Consider the following 15,000-nt stretch of genomic DNA (forward strand, 5'->3'; position numbering starts at 1 on the left):
GTGTGAGTGACTGGGTGAAAGGGTGAGTGACTGTTAGAAAATGAATGACTGTGTGAGAGTGTGAGTGACTGTGTGAGAGTGTGAATGACTGTGTGAGAGTGTGAGTGACTGTGTGAGAGTGTGAGTGACTGTGTGAGAGGGTGAATGACTGTGTGAGGGTGTGAATGACTGTGTTAGAAAATGAATGACTGTGAGAGAGGGTGAGTGACTGTGTGAGAGTGTGAATGACTGTGTGAGAGTGTGAATGACTGTGTGAGAGTGTGAGTGACTGGGTGAGAGTGTGAGTGACTGGGTGAAAGGGTGAGTGACTGTGTTAGAAAATGAATGACTAGGTGAGAGGGTGAGTGACTGTGTGAGAGGGTGATGCCCCGTGGAGCACAGTTTTATTTGGTGTTTGTATATTACATTATTATTACTGTTATTATATATCTGTTACCACACTTTACACAAAGTATCTATATTTTTTTGATATGAATCCATCCAGCTGCTCTTTAATTTATGAAAATATTTAATGACGAAGGAACCTTCAAAATAAAAGATGAGATTATATTAACTTCTGTTTAAAAATATGAAGGATATTTTCCTTCTTTTTTTAAAGTCTGCTTTTGGAGATAAAGGCTTTATGTATTTTATGGAGTGAGTAATCTGAGGGTTTTATCCTACACACACACTCACAGACACACACAAACACACACACACACACACACACACTCACAGACACACACACACACACTCACAGACACACACACACACACACACACTCTCACACACACACACACACACACACACAGACACACACACACATTTTTATTATTACAAACATATTAACACTTAAATCTGACCTCATGTTCAAGCTCAGTGGGAAAACAAATCCCTCTGTGTGTGTGTGTGTGTGTGTGTGTGTGTGTGTGTGTTTATAGAAAGTCAGCAGGCTTCAGGGCCTTGGTGACGTCAGTACGATTAGGGTCTTTGTCACCTACTCCATGCGTGATGCCCTGCAAACCCCCCACATCAGCCACACACACACACACACTTCCATATATGGAAGGGTATATGCTGTGTGGAGGTCTACAGGGAGGAATTACACCTCATTACTGTAATAATTACTGAGGCAGCAGTCTCTCTTAGTCCTGGCCTTGTCCCTCGTCCCCCGTCTGTCTTTGAGGACCCCTCTGTTAAAGAAACATGGCTCTGACGGATAAAGAGCCGAAGGTGAGACACGTAGAAGCGCGAGACCCTCGCAGGACGGTCTCGGCGGGGCTTGGTTCCTTTCTGGTGGTGGTAGAGAGAGGAGGCCGCGACGTGGCGGAGCTGCGTCTGCGTCTGCGCGCGCTGGTTGTTTCCGTGGCAATAAAGTGGCAGACATTGAAACTGGTCTGTTGAGCCATTGTTATCATCCCTGGCCATCTGCTGCCGAGGAGTGACATTCCGTCTCATTTGCATCGTGACTGATATGGGGAGGCGGGGTGAATATTGGGGGGGGGGGGGTGGGGGAGGGAAAGGGGAGGAGGGGTGGGGGGGTAGGGAGGGGACGGAGGAGGGGGGTAGAGATGTTGGAAGGGCATATGCCCAAACACCATGACAACAATGTGAGCGGAAAGTTGTTGTTTTTTTACACACACACACACACACATGCAAAATAAATCAATGTAAAATGTGGAGAGAGAGAATAGAAAGAGAGGGACAGAAAGAGAAAAAGAGAAATAGAGAGAGAGAGAGAAAGAGAAAGGGAGAGAGAGAAAGAGGGAGAGAGACAGAGTTATTAAGAGAGAGAAAAAGAGCAAGAGAGAGAGAGAGTGAGAGGAAAAAAAAAAAAAAAAAACGGGCGTCTGTTCCTCCCCTCCGTGGGCCGGTTTGTATGTTTTGCGGATGTGGGAGTGGTGTGAGGAGTGTGTGTGTGTGTGTGTGTGTGTGTGTGTGGTGGTGGTGGTGGTGGAGGGCTGCTGCTGTTGATGTGCAAATGTGCATCATATTGAAGGCTGGTGAATAGGGAGGGTGTGACGTGGACGCCGGAGTGGAGCGCAGGTGCTTATCGGCGGGCTGTCACACACACACACATACACGCACGCACACACACACACACACACACTGTGTCATATTCCTGGGGACTTTACCTTTCAAAAAGCTACAGCCTCCGCAAGCAGCGCTTACAGCAGCATCGCACCGGCCCGGGGACGACCAGCCCACTCCTCCAACTTCCAACAGGCGCTCGAAGTAGGTGTGTGTGCATGTGTGTGTGTGTTCACTCGTGCCTCTGTTCATATTATACACACGACGGTGTGTGACGGTCACTCTCCGTCCGTCCGTCCGAGGCAGGTCTGCGGTGACGGCGAGAGCTGATTGACCTCTGGTTTGTTTTGTGTTGATGTTGTTGTTTATTTACTTGTAAAGTTCGTAGTTCAGCGCCTGGAAACAAAAACAAACTGTGCATTGTGCTTTTCACCATTTGCAAAACTTGAAACCTATTCAGTCTGAAACAGAGAGGACAGTAAAGACTGGGAAAGTGAGCTGGACCCGGGGTTCTGGCTCTGTTCTGTGTGCTGTGTTCACTGAGATCTGACCGGCGTGGGTCCAGCCTGGTTTTTATTTAAAGCCTGGTGTTGTGAGGTTTGAGAGATTTGTTGTTATTGTTGTTGTTGTTGTTGTTGTTGTTATTGTGACTGGACGGTGTCGGTGTGGTCCTCTCTCCGGGGTCCGGCTCCCAGAGAGATTAAATAGCTTTGTTTTTTGGGTTGTGTGTAGCGTGTGTTTGTATTTAAAAAGACTGACCCATTTCTCCCTGCCGCCGACGACATTAGAGGGTCTTCCCTAAATTAAACTCGCAGCTTTAGAGGCGGGGGTCTAAGCTCGTCTTAGCCCCGACACATGTTAGCATTGTGTGTTAGCACAAAGCTTGGACAGGTTGCACCGGGGGGCTTTTGAGCGAGACAGCTGTACACACACACACACACACACACACACAGGGCTGTGGCCTGTACTGTCCCTTTTTATTTCAACTTTCATCCTTTCCAGATCCACGGGAGGCACTTTGGCTTGTCTTTAGCATCTACATCTTTAATTTCTCTTCTAAAAGCAGCTGAAACATTTCCTCTGCGCTGTACGTGACCCACTCTTCCTCCCACTGAAGGGCCCGGGAAACCAGGCTTTATTTTTTTATCCGTGCTGTTTTTTTTTATTCGTTGTCAAACTTGTTTACAAAGGAATCAAACCACTTCCCCAGTCCTCCTCCTCCTGAAGGCTGCGGGCAGAAACGCTGTGGTACGGCAGGTGCCGGTTTAGACTGTGTTCTGAGATCGGAGCGGGGAGGGGGGCACAAAAACAAGCCCCCTGTTCTGTCACTGTCAGAACTGCTGTGACTTTACAGCGCACTCTGTTTAGGGCTGAGTTTTATCAGAGCGCAGACGTGTGACTGAGCACCGCTTGTGTACGACTCCGGGGAAAAGGCCATCGGCTCGTGCTCACCTTCATTCGCGTCGCCGTTTGAATGATTATTTATAAGAATCATCACTGTAATAATAATATTTGTTGTTGTTATTATTATTATTATTATTCGGCCGAGATGTCACCCTTTAAATAAATAATTGATTATCATTTATTGATTATTTCATTCTGGGAAAAAAAATTAATTTTCGTTCCCGAGACCCGGCCATAAATAAGTCGCCTCTGTAAATGAATAAACAACAAATGTAAGTAAACGAGCGAAAGCGTAAACAACGAACGCGTGCCCCGGTTAATTGAGCGCTTAATGTTTTAATCTGCCATTTTTGCTAACATTTGTATTTCGTTATTATGCAATATGCATTTGCATAATGTGTTATTAATATGCATCAGAGGCGAGGACTGTAACCGCTCGTCTCTGTGGAGCACAGATACCTCAGATACACAGAGCGCTCTCTTTGCACCGGCGCCGGCTCCGAGGCCTTGGCCGCTGTGGGCTGATTAAAGGAGTTTAAGCCTGGGTTTATCTGAGCTGCTGTGGTGGTGAAAACGATACGAGACGTGACCGTGCTGAGCTCGAACTCGGCCTTACTCCTGGACTAAACCCCACGCCTGTTTCCTAATCACCGCTGGTCCAGAGAGAAGCTGTAGGAACTGTCCATGGTGCTATCAAACCACAGCTCACAAGGTTCAGAAGCTTTAGAAGGTAGAACAGACCAAAGACAAAGTCCTCCGGCGGCGTTTAAGACCATGCTGGCGTTTGTCCGCCTTTGACCTTATGACCCCAAACCTCGGTAGAAAGACAGAGGTTCAGAGGGACCCTGCCATAACTCTCTCCGCTTCCAGGTGTCCTCCTTCAGGTCCAGTGAACGTGCCCGACGCATAGGGCCCTCCGTCCGAAGCGGGACTCGGCTGCGCGCCGTGGCCACGTTCGACCGCGAAGACACAGAAACGTTTGCTGCTTAATTGCGTCTGCGTGCGGCGTGTATCTTGTTACCTGCTTTCTTTCCTCCCTCCCCCTCGCTCCGTCACAAACTTCACTTAGTTAATCCAGGAAAATGAATTATGTGGATTTAATTCAACAAGGTTTCAGAAATGTTCCATCTGCCGCGGAGCAGCTGGCGAAAGGATAAATGTAATTAATTACTTAACTTTTGAACAGTAGTCCAGAAAAACAGGGCTGGGGGACTGCGATTGAGAAATGGAATTGAAATCGGAGCACGGCAGAAAGGCTGTAAAGCTCGCGTGTGTGTGTGTGTGTGTGTGTGTGTGTGTGTGTGTGTGTTTAAGAACATTACATGGACCCTTATTTTTATTTATTTATTTATTTGTTTTTATTTTGTTGTTGTTGTTGTTGTTGATTTGATGCACACACCGATGAACACACGACACAAGTGTGAACTAAAAATGTGTAGTGAATTAAAGAGAACGGAGGCACAGACCTGCTGCGAGACTGGACGGCTTTAAAAGCCACGATGACACGGCGTGGGACGTCTGTGGGATTTACATGGGCTTTGAAATGGCTTCCACCAGGAAGGAGCAGGAGATACTCCACGACACTCCACGCAGCGCAGGGTCTTCACGTGTCAGAGAGATATCTTTTTTCTTTTGTGTGTGTGTGTGTGTGTGTGTGTGTTAGGGGTGAGGGGGAGTTAAATCAAAAATGGCCTCGGTCTGAAGGTGCATCAAAGTCCAGCCTCATGAAGTGAAGCGTGCGACTAAATCCCATCTGAAGACCAATCCAGACCCCGGCTGAACACAAACAGGCGAAAAAATAAATACACAACCAAACAAACAAAAGACACAAGTTTTATTTCCCATGACGTGAGGCGGCAGGAAGCCACGTTTCTCTTTCTGTAATTAAAATGACATGGACTTCTCTCTCTCTCTCTCTCTCTCTCTCTCTCTCTCTCTCTTTTACCTTGCCTGTAAACGTTACCTCATTGGCTGCGGCTGTGTTTGTTGGCCTAACTATAAAGGATCTGCTCGTACCCTTGTGGGTTGGGAAGAATTAGGATTTATGAATTTATTTCCTCTGTTGTATTGTTTAAACAGCTTTGGTTCAGTTTTGATCCCTTCCTCTTGGCTTTGAGGCAGTTCCATGGTGTCAGCTGTTGACTGATAGTAAGAGAACGGCCTCACAGTGGGAATGAAAGAAAAGTAGCGGTTGGTAAACACTGATAAGGGATAAATAGAAAGCGGTCAGGCAGAGATAGTTCTGTGGGAGCCCAGATTGTGTGCGGTCTGGTAAAATGAGATTCTGAGCCTGTCCTTTTTATTCTTTTGCCTCCCCCCACTCTCTCCTCTCCTCTCCATACCGACCGACCCCCCCCCACCACCACCCCTTCCTCTCCTCTTCCACACACACACACACACCCCGACCCGTCCACCCCCTCCTCCGGATTGTGGTTGTCTGGAAAATCTCCAGTGACCTCGCTAAGCAAGTCCCCGGCTTCAGGATTCTTTTGTGCGCGTGTGCGTGTTTGCGCGTGTGCGTGCGCCACTGTTTTGTTTCTCCTAACAAGGGTCAAGTTGGCCGGCGGACGCTTACGGACAGCTGTCACTGCCACGAGAACTCGCTGTAAATTCATTCAGGCCACAAAACTTGCGTCAGAGCCACACTTCATCAGAAAACACCCCGCCGTCAGAGGACTTCACGTGTACATTTATAAACATAGGTGTGTGTATCATACAGTGACTTTATTTCCACTCTAACCCTGTGTTAGTACCCACTACACACACACACACAAACTCCCTCTGTCCACACACTCACTGTGTCCATTGCCCTGTGGACGCAGACACACTCACGTTCTCTCTTCATTTTCATAATTACATTTTATATCTGTTTTATTTAAATATGTATTCGCTAATTATTTTACTCACAGCTATGTGTTTATATTCATCTTCTGAGATTTACGAATTATTCCGTTTACTTTTATATTTACGAATGTTTATTTATTTTCTCCATTTCCATTGTCCAGTTTTATACAGTGTTTATTTGTTTATTTTCACTGTTCCTTATTCACTGTCAACGTTTATTTAGTGTTTTTAATTGTTTACTTTTACAATCTCCATTTTTATACAAGTGAATTTGTTGTTAATTTGTTTTTTTATTAAAATAATTATAATACCGTTTTTTTTACTAATAATAATTGATATTTAAATTATATTTGAAAAATACTTTAAATAAAATATAGAATTAACCGATGGTGAATAGTGAGTGAAGGACACGGTGAGTGTTGTTTACACTGGGGGTCTCACTGGGGGTTCTTCTGTAATGGCCCATGCAGCTCCACCAACACAACACCCCCCTCACCCCTCACCCCTCACCCCCCAATGACACAGCAGCCTCTCTAATATTTTAGCTTCCAGCTAAAATCAGTTCTGCCTCTCTGATCCGGTCTCTCTCTCTCTCTCGTTTCTCTCTCTCTCGTCTCTCTCTCTCTCTCTCTCTCTCTCGTTTCTCTCTCTCTCTCTCTCTCTCTCTCTCTCTCGTTTCTCTCTCTCTCTCTCTCTCTCTCTCTTGATTTAAAAGGACCTCCAGAGGTCGTACCTTGGGGGTCACCATGTGGTATATTTATCCAGACAATAATTCGGCCCATTGTGCGGGGCTGGGCTAATGAGATTGGTCGTTAAGTGAATGACACAAAGGCTGGGGAGGGGGGTAAAAGGGGGTGGGAAGGTCGTAGGGAGAATGGGGGGGTGGGGTGGGGTGGCTAAGAGTCAGAGTGCACTATCGTGGCGTCCACGAGACAACACACGACCGAGAGGAGCTGGTCTGACCTGCCCCACCTCCACAGCCCCCTCACTACTCCGCTACAGCCCTCTTTTTCATGCCCACCATGAAAGGAACAACAAAGGCTAACGGGGACAGGGTAAGTCAGGTGCACCTTTGGTGTCCAGCTGTGTATACCCCTGTGTGTGTGTGTGTGGTCTGTGTTAGGAAACAAGAGAGACAGAGTGTAACAGACTTGTAGGTGAATGGTAGCCTCAGGGAGATCCAGAGCATCCTGTGGTGAGCCTGTGGTGCTCCGAGGCCTGGAAGTGATGGTGGATGGAGGGATTGGGGCTCGCTGCTCTGTTGATGTTCTAGATGTTCTTCTTCTTTGTCTCTCTTTTATTTAATTCTGTTGTTAACCATCAGTGTCCACTGCTGATGAATCAGTAACTGCTATGAATTATTATTAGTGTGAAACTAATGCACAGTCGCTGCTGCTGCTGCTGGGTTCTCCTTCCTTCTTTTCTGGTCGTCTCAAAGGTGACCCTCTTTTCAAGATGAATGGCTTAATAGAATGCTTTAAAACTGTTGGAGAATTAGACACAACTTACCTTATAGCTTTGAAACTATGTGAAGTGGTGTTCCCTCCTCCTCAGAGGTCAGTTTGGTGGAGATGTGGTTGCGCTGTGCCGTTTGAGAGGGAGCAACTCCAGAGCTTTAGGATTCCGCTGAGGGATTCACTTTATAGAAAGCTATAACCGAAGTTCAGAAGCGAGTTCAGGCTCATGACCGTAAAACGACAGGCAGTGATCATTTGACGATTATACGTTCGGTTGGTGTAGAGTTATCAGGTTGTAGCTGACACGGTACTCACTGATTTATCTGATTGTGTGAGGACCTGTTGACAGTCTGTGACTCTAAAAAACAAAACCTCACACTCTGACCCGACTCTACGAAGCTCACGCAGCTCCAAACGCCTTCTAATCCCAGAGGGACGATTTAGGTTTGGGAGTGATATGAGATAAGGGTTATTTTCAGGCCTCTGCTGATGTGTGATGTCTGGAACCTGAGAACTGAAGTGGATGGAGTCAAGTCAGCGCCATCGTTACAAACCTGTGATTCTGTTTGTTGGTCATTTACATGAATCCGTAAAGATTACCGCAATATTATTTCTGATCAGAACAACGACAGAGGGGACGCCGGGTTCCACAGAGAAATACTGCACCGGGTTTTACCCAGAAAAGGCCCTTCGCCTCTAACGAGTGCAGAGGTCTATCTCTTTATTCCCAAAGCCAGAGAGAAGAGTTAAATTTACATCTTTGTTAAAGATTATTCATTTTATTGATGCGTATAATCATAATCGTGGCCCATCTGCTGATCTGGCACGCGGTTCAAATTTAGCGTACAGCCCGGCTAACCTTTTAAGTACAAAATAGTGTGGGCTTAATTCTGTCATCCTAGACGTGTGTGTGTGTGTGTGGTGTGTGTGAGAGAGAGAGAGAGAGGAGGCACATGCTGCTGTATAGAAGTGACACTTGTTTATCAGAGCTGGCATGCGACTGAACTTATGAACTTAAAAACCTTTAGCGTCTCGTCCTGGCCTCGTCTTATTTTGTCGCGCTGTATTTGCTCACTTCGGTTTCCTCAAGGTATTCCCACCTAGATCAAGACAGAAGACCCCTAGCCCCCCACCCTCCAGCCCCCTCAGCGGAACATCCGTCTTATCCAGCACCTTTTAAGTGTCTGAGGTGTGAGGTAACAGCTCGGCACGGCGCCGGGAAGAAGTTGTTATGTAAGCAAGTCGACAAGTTTGCGGTGCGTGTGTGTGTTTGATTTATTAGAAGCTTACAGGATGTGACATCCAAATCCACAATCCCACCCGTCCCCCCGTTCCCTCCCTCCCTCGCATCCGCTCGCCGTTTCAGCGAAATCGGAATTCACCATTAGTCCTCTCCTTAACGCGGAAAATACTTATGCACAACTGATTCCAAACAAAGCTTACTCGGACTGGGACTTGGTGTGGCAGAGGTAAATCCGAGTTAACACGGATTTAGACTGGCATGAGTTAAAGGACTAGAGTTTGTAATCCAGGTGGCCGGGGGATTTTGCCACACACTGGCAAAAATCACTTAAAACTCCCGGAGCGGTCCGGCGCCGCTGCACATCTTCCTGAACTGGCGGCGGCGCGGGCGGAGTGTGTGTGTGTGTTTGTAAGGCCGTCTGTGCGGGCGCCAAAGAGCTTTTTCTGCTGCATTAAGGAGCCATTGTTTGAGTTGTGAGTTTGTGTAGCCCTTGCTTTCGCCGTTTGGGTTTTGTTTGTTTAAGAGAGGCACCTTCTCCATAGACGGCTGTCGTCCGGGGCCTTCGCAGGTACACTGTCGTTCAGCGAGAGTGTGGTTGAGATCCGCTTGGAACTGTGATTTTTTAAGGGGTAAATACTCAGGGCATAATTGTCCCTTCTTCAGAAAATGTTTAAATACAGTATTAATCACAAATTGGGACTAGAATCCATGTAAGTGTAACTGCATCGGTCATCTGTGTCCTAACTGAAGGGACGGAACCATATCCCGGAAGGTATTGCCCCAGTGATGTGAGGGATGCCACATGGTTTTTAGGGTAGTGTTCATGTTCCTCAGTGTGCCCCTAAAAAGCTTGTTTTGCCCCTGTTTAATCCGACAAAACAGAAGCCTAATTAACCCCCGTTCGGACGAACATGCTGTTTGGGGGCTAGATGTCGTCTCCGGAGCTCGGCGGTGGCAAGCGGCCGGCGGTTTCCAAACATATGCCACAAAGGGCGACCTTTCCCTCTTGTCCCCCACCTCTCTCTCTCTTTCTCTCTCTCGCTCTTGCTCTCTCGCTCGCTCTCTGCCCGCGCTCGCGGCTGGAACGCTTGAGCAAACAGGAGGGGACGGTGTTTGTGGAGGCTGAAGAAGCGGCGGTGAAGTGGAGTTGTTTAATGACAGCAGCAGCTGACTCATTAGGCGAGCGCAGTGAAAGGTAATTAACCCTGGGAAAAGTACAGCTGCCATACGAGCTGTTCATTTCGGCGCAATCTGATTAGGAATCAGGAGTTTAAAGGGTGTGCTCCTTTCAAACCCAGGCCCCTGATATACTTTCCCCCCCCCTCTTTCTCTCTCTCTCTCTTACTCACTTCCTCAGTGCCTTACCTTTTCTCTCTCTCTCTTTTTTTTTACCCAAGGGCACTCAGAGCACTGGAGACCTGCCTTTTGTGCTAGAGGATTTAGCTCGAGCGCCGGCCAAGGCTCCGACAAATTGCCGACCACCTGGTAGTACTCAGGCGGTTTCTCTATAGAGCTCGCTTCCTCAGCCTGAGACAATGGCCTGGATCGCTGCGCGGTTGTAACGGAGAATAGGCGTGGAAGTCTTCCTCCGAACACCTGGCCTCGATTGTGGCTTCTCATTTTCTCCCCGGCGCCTCATTGTTTGCCTCCTGCATGGACGTGAAGCAATGGGTCGCCCTTTGCCCCTGGAGGATCAAGCAAAGGTCACAGCATTTAAGAGTTAGGATTAGGAACTTCACAAAAGTGTAGATCCGACACCAATCAATCGCTCACTTTTTGCCAAATCTAGAGACCCTACCTGAGCAAGCAGACGGATTTAACGAATCAGTGTCATTAGAAATCTGTCAGCGAAGCTTTGTCGAGGCTGGGTTTGTTGTTGCAAGAAGCTGTCGCGGTTGAAACTGTCGACCTGATGTTTCCAATCCAGGCCACGTTGCATTGTCACTTCATCCCATTCGCATTCTGCGAGGTAACCTGCGAATCAAGTTTGCCAGAGGCTTCAATTCCCACGAGAGCTTCCCAAAGATGTCGCCATCTGACTCTTTCACGCTCTCGTCTCTTTCACACTGCCTGCCATCATTATCAATGCAGCGAGTGGCCAAGCTTCAGAGTCCTGATTCCTAAGCGACCTTAGGAAGTGACCGATTTTGCCCGAGGCTCAACGGCTCCGTCTGGTGACTTCAGACTCTGGACAAGAGCGAACAAGTCACTCCCAACTTCCAGGCCGTCTCCGGTTGGCTCGTGTCATCAGAAAGTTTAGGACATTGGGTCGCATCTCGCATTCTCACCGAAAGAGTTTGACTCTCTGTAATAATGACAACACCAGTGACTTTCACCAGCGTGTTTTTACACCTTCAGTCCCAGCGTACGCGATGTGAGCCTGCACGCTGTAAATAGTAAGGCACTAAAGAAGTAAAGCCCGTGGCGTATCCAGAGTTACGCCTTCACAACGACCTTTTCTCACTCCGCGGATTCGCCTATCAGATGAGAAACGATTGGAATATCCTCAGAAACACGCTCAGGAACAAGTGTTTGTTTGAAGTTCCGCCCACGTTCGAGACCTGAGGACAGATGATGTGTTTTTTGGGGGAAATTATGCTAAAACTGATTAGACTTGGCCTGGAAAAGCACCAGGTTCACGCTTTAAGAGGAATTTAAGTTAGAATAGCTGCTTTAGGAGTGCTCTGATTTCACACTCCTTTACTTTTCCCTCTCTCTCTCTCTCGTTCTCTCGCTTACTTTCTACTGATCTGATTTCAGGAGCGTAGCTTTGACCACTGTTGTGTAAACACTGATCACACTTCGGTGATGATTTTATTTTTAAATCTAAATGATCCCCCAGATCTGACTGTGTACATCTCACTATTATAAGCTTCTGATTCATGCCCTGTCCATTTGCATCTGAATAAGAAGCGCTAAAAGCATCGGCGTCTTCTTTAACCTTGTCGTTTGTCCAGCGTTTGGCCTTCGGCACCGTTCAGACGACTCGAGGCGGTGTAACGACTGCTTTATTTTTATCCCCCCATTTGTTTTTATCCAAACAGACCCTTAAAAAAGAAACAGAAAAAAAGCCCCTCTTGTCTTCGGCGTTGGATTACGGACGAGCGTTTCCCCCCACTTGCCGTTTCACTGAGACGTGGCGAGGCGCCGCTATCTCTGCGCTTTATTATCACGCCAAAATAGAAAACACTTAAGCATGTAAAATGAATGTGGAAATCGTTCCCGGGGTAAAAGTACAAAACGCAGAAGTTATACCCCTGCGCTCTCACCCCTTTCTCTCCTGCCCCCCCCCACCACCCAGCCTCCACCACCCCCCACCACCACCACCTCCTCCTGGCAGATCAGAGTGTAATTGCCAGTAATCAGGTCTGTTTGCAGCTGATAAAACCTCGGCGAATGCGCGGAACCCTCTTTGTGTGATGACTCAATTATGCCCGAAGAGTGCCTCATCAAACCTGGCCCATCAGCTGCCTTAATAAATAAGGAGACACAAACTTGCTGCAGGCGCATTGTAATTCCATTCATTCCATAATTACATTCAATCCCGCTTTAACCCTTTCCCCTCCGCGCGCGCCTCCTGCGACGGGGGACAAAGAAGGAAGGCGGAAAAGGAGAGAAAAAGAGAAGGGGAAGGGAAAAAGGAGTGACCTTGCACTGGGCCCCTGGCTCCATAATTCAGGGAAACGATACGGCCCGAGAAAGGTTAGAGAGGGAGAGCGAGGAGGGAGGGAGAGAGGAGTATTAGCCGAGATAGTGTTCAAGGTCTTTATTTATTCATTGTCTGGAAGCTCCTGCAGCTTTATTCAGTAATTACACTCAAAGTGTAATCTAATCATAACAGTCATCCAGCAGCAGGACGGCCTCCGCCGCCTTCTCCTGCCTCCTCGCACCCGCACACCACTCCCGGCACCGAGCTTCCACGGGTAAAGTTGGCGTGGACGTGTCCGGAGGTGCTCGGGACTGCTCTCGGCGTTCTCTGTAGAGAGGATCCATTCTCGGTGTGGTTCCTGTTGCTGGAACTCGGTTCTGATTCATGAGTCGTTTCCTGAACAACAACTTCAGGTCGGATTTTTTATTTTCGTGACTGTGAGTCTTTTCTGAAACAAAAAGCAGGTCAGTTTTTCGGGAGACGGTGATGCAGCAGACTTTTCTGAACCCTTCGCACTGGACTCAGGTCTGAAGTGTGCTGCGGAAATAGAAATAAATAAAGCAAAAAAATGGAGGAAGCTTTACTTTAGTTCAGTTCACGGTGCGGAAACATCTTGATGCGTGGAATATGAAGCAGGTTTGGCCTGAGTGCTTTGATTTGCACACACACACACACACACACACACACACACACACACACACACACACGGGGATAGACCTGATGAATTTATCTCTGAGTGTGAGAGGAGCGAATTGAAAAGAGGGGCGATAGGTGAAGTCTGAGTCCGGTTTTAATATTTAATTTAAAAGTCTTTTTTAATGGTAACAATTAGGGGAAATTTAATGAGAAATTAATTAATTAAAGAATATGCAGATTTTAGCTTTAAATATATTTTTAACACAAATTATACACAAAAGTAAGTTTGTTTAATTTTCTAAATATCTACATGCTCCTGTTTATTACTGTGATATTGTATTAAGACGGTGTGTGTTATTGCTTTTAATAATTAGAATAAGAAGTAAAAGATGAATAATGATAATAAACAAAAATATATAATAAAATAAATAAATACATTTTTGTATAAAATAAAATAAAAAGCTCTCAAACTTGATACATTGTGGTGAAAGCCTGAGGGGTCCACTGTGCCTCTGCTGAAATAAAGAAGAGATCAGGATAACGCCGCTGTCCAGTTAAAAACACGTATCTCCATTTATGTTGATTTTTATTTGACTCCATTATTTCGCCAGCAACTGTCCTTCACTCTGTGTGACATTTTCCTGAAGAACCGACCAATAGAAACGCTCCAAAACGACTTGGAATAATTGGTACCATTTTAGAATAAGATTACACTTATAAATGTTTATAAATTATTTACAATCTCTTTATTTATAGTTATTAAATATGTTGTTAATACATTACTAATCATTAATAATCAGTTATAACACACTGAAAGGGCAATGGTGACCTGCTGTTTGCCAAATAGTGAACCCACATCCATCTACACTGCACAGTCAAACCTCAGATCTCGGGGAATACTGACCTCACAGTGTCTCCTCCGTCAGTCGACGTTAACCCCGTCAGCTCCAGCACTGATTTGTTAATGAGTTTAAATATTTAATGAAGTAACCACCAACAGAGTGTGTTTTTATTCATCAGTGATAATGTGGTGTGAAACGACTCATTCTCAGGTCTTATTCTTTATCTCGACATTTTCAGTGAGTTCTGACACTTTCAGAATCAGACAAAAAGAGAGGTCACTGCCGCTCTCTGTGTTACGAATTATCATTAATGACTTTTAAGGGTTTACAACGTAATTAAACCATTAATAAACCTTTAGAGTTGAGTCTTTTTTTTACTTCCACTTCAGTTGAAAGTTAAGAAGGTTTTTTTCGTTCTGTAAAGTTACTATTTTGGGAGATACGTGTTTTTCATTGGACAATAATCGTGAGCAAAGTCCGTGCAGCGCACAGTGGCCTACTGTTGGTACATTTACTGTGAATTCATTCCCACGGTTTAAACGCAGCACAGGAATAACGTGGGGCCACTGCAGGAGCTGAGTTTGTAACAGACACAGGGACTTGTTTCACTTGTTTCTTTTGACCTGGTGGTAGTCTGAGGTTTTGAACTCTGAGAGTTGTGCTGGACGTTTACGGGTTGGTTTTGATTGTGAAGCTGTGTGTGGGATTTTGAAGAGCTCTGATCTAATGACGTGTGATGATTTAACACGGCCCCTACCTCCTACACACACTATAACACACACACACACACACACATACACAGGACACACTCCCTGTTCATCTGCTGGGTTTACACTGGAACACACATCCTACCGTTTTTACATTGTGTTAAATTCAGACAATAAGCCGCAGCGGAGCATGTGACACGGAGAATGT

General features: G+C 46.3%; 1 protein-coding gene across 2 annotated transcripts in view; it reads left to right on the top strand.

The window, feature by feature from the left end:
• Positions 1-2,120: 2,120 nt before the first annotated feature.
• st18 (ST18 C2H2C-type zinc finger transcription factor) overlaps positions 2,121-15,000 on the top strand; it is a 77,163-nt gene continuing 64,283 nt past the window's right edge. Inside the window, exon 1 of one of the 2 annotated variants that reach the window (XM_066682907.1) lies at positions 2,121-2,218. The gene's annotated coding sequence lies outside the window, so the exon portion shown is untranslated. The remainder of the gene's footprint in view (positions 2,219-15,000) is intronic. The other variant, XM_066682906.1, reaches the window with a different exon arrangement.

The sequence above is a fragment of the Hoplias malabaricus genome, chromosome 10 (genome assembly GCF_029633855.1).
Source record: "Hoplias malabaricus isolate fHopMal1 chromosome 10, fHopMal1.hap1, whole genome shotgun sequence".
NCBI lineage: Eukaryota > Metazoa > Chordata > Actinopteri > Characiformes > Erythrinidae > Hoplias > Hoplias malabaricus.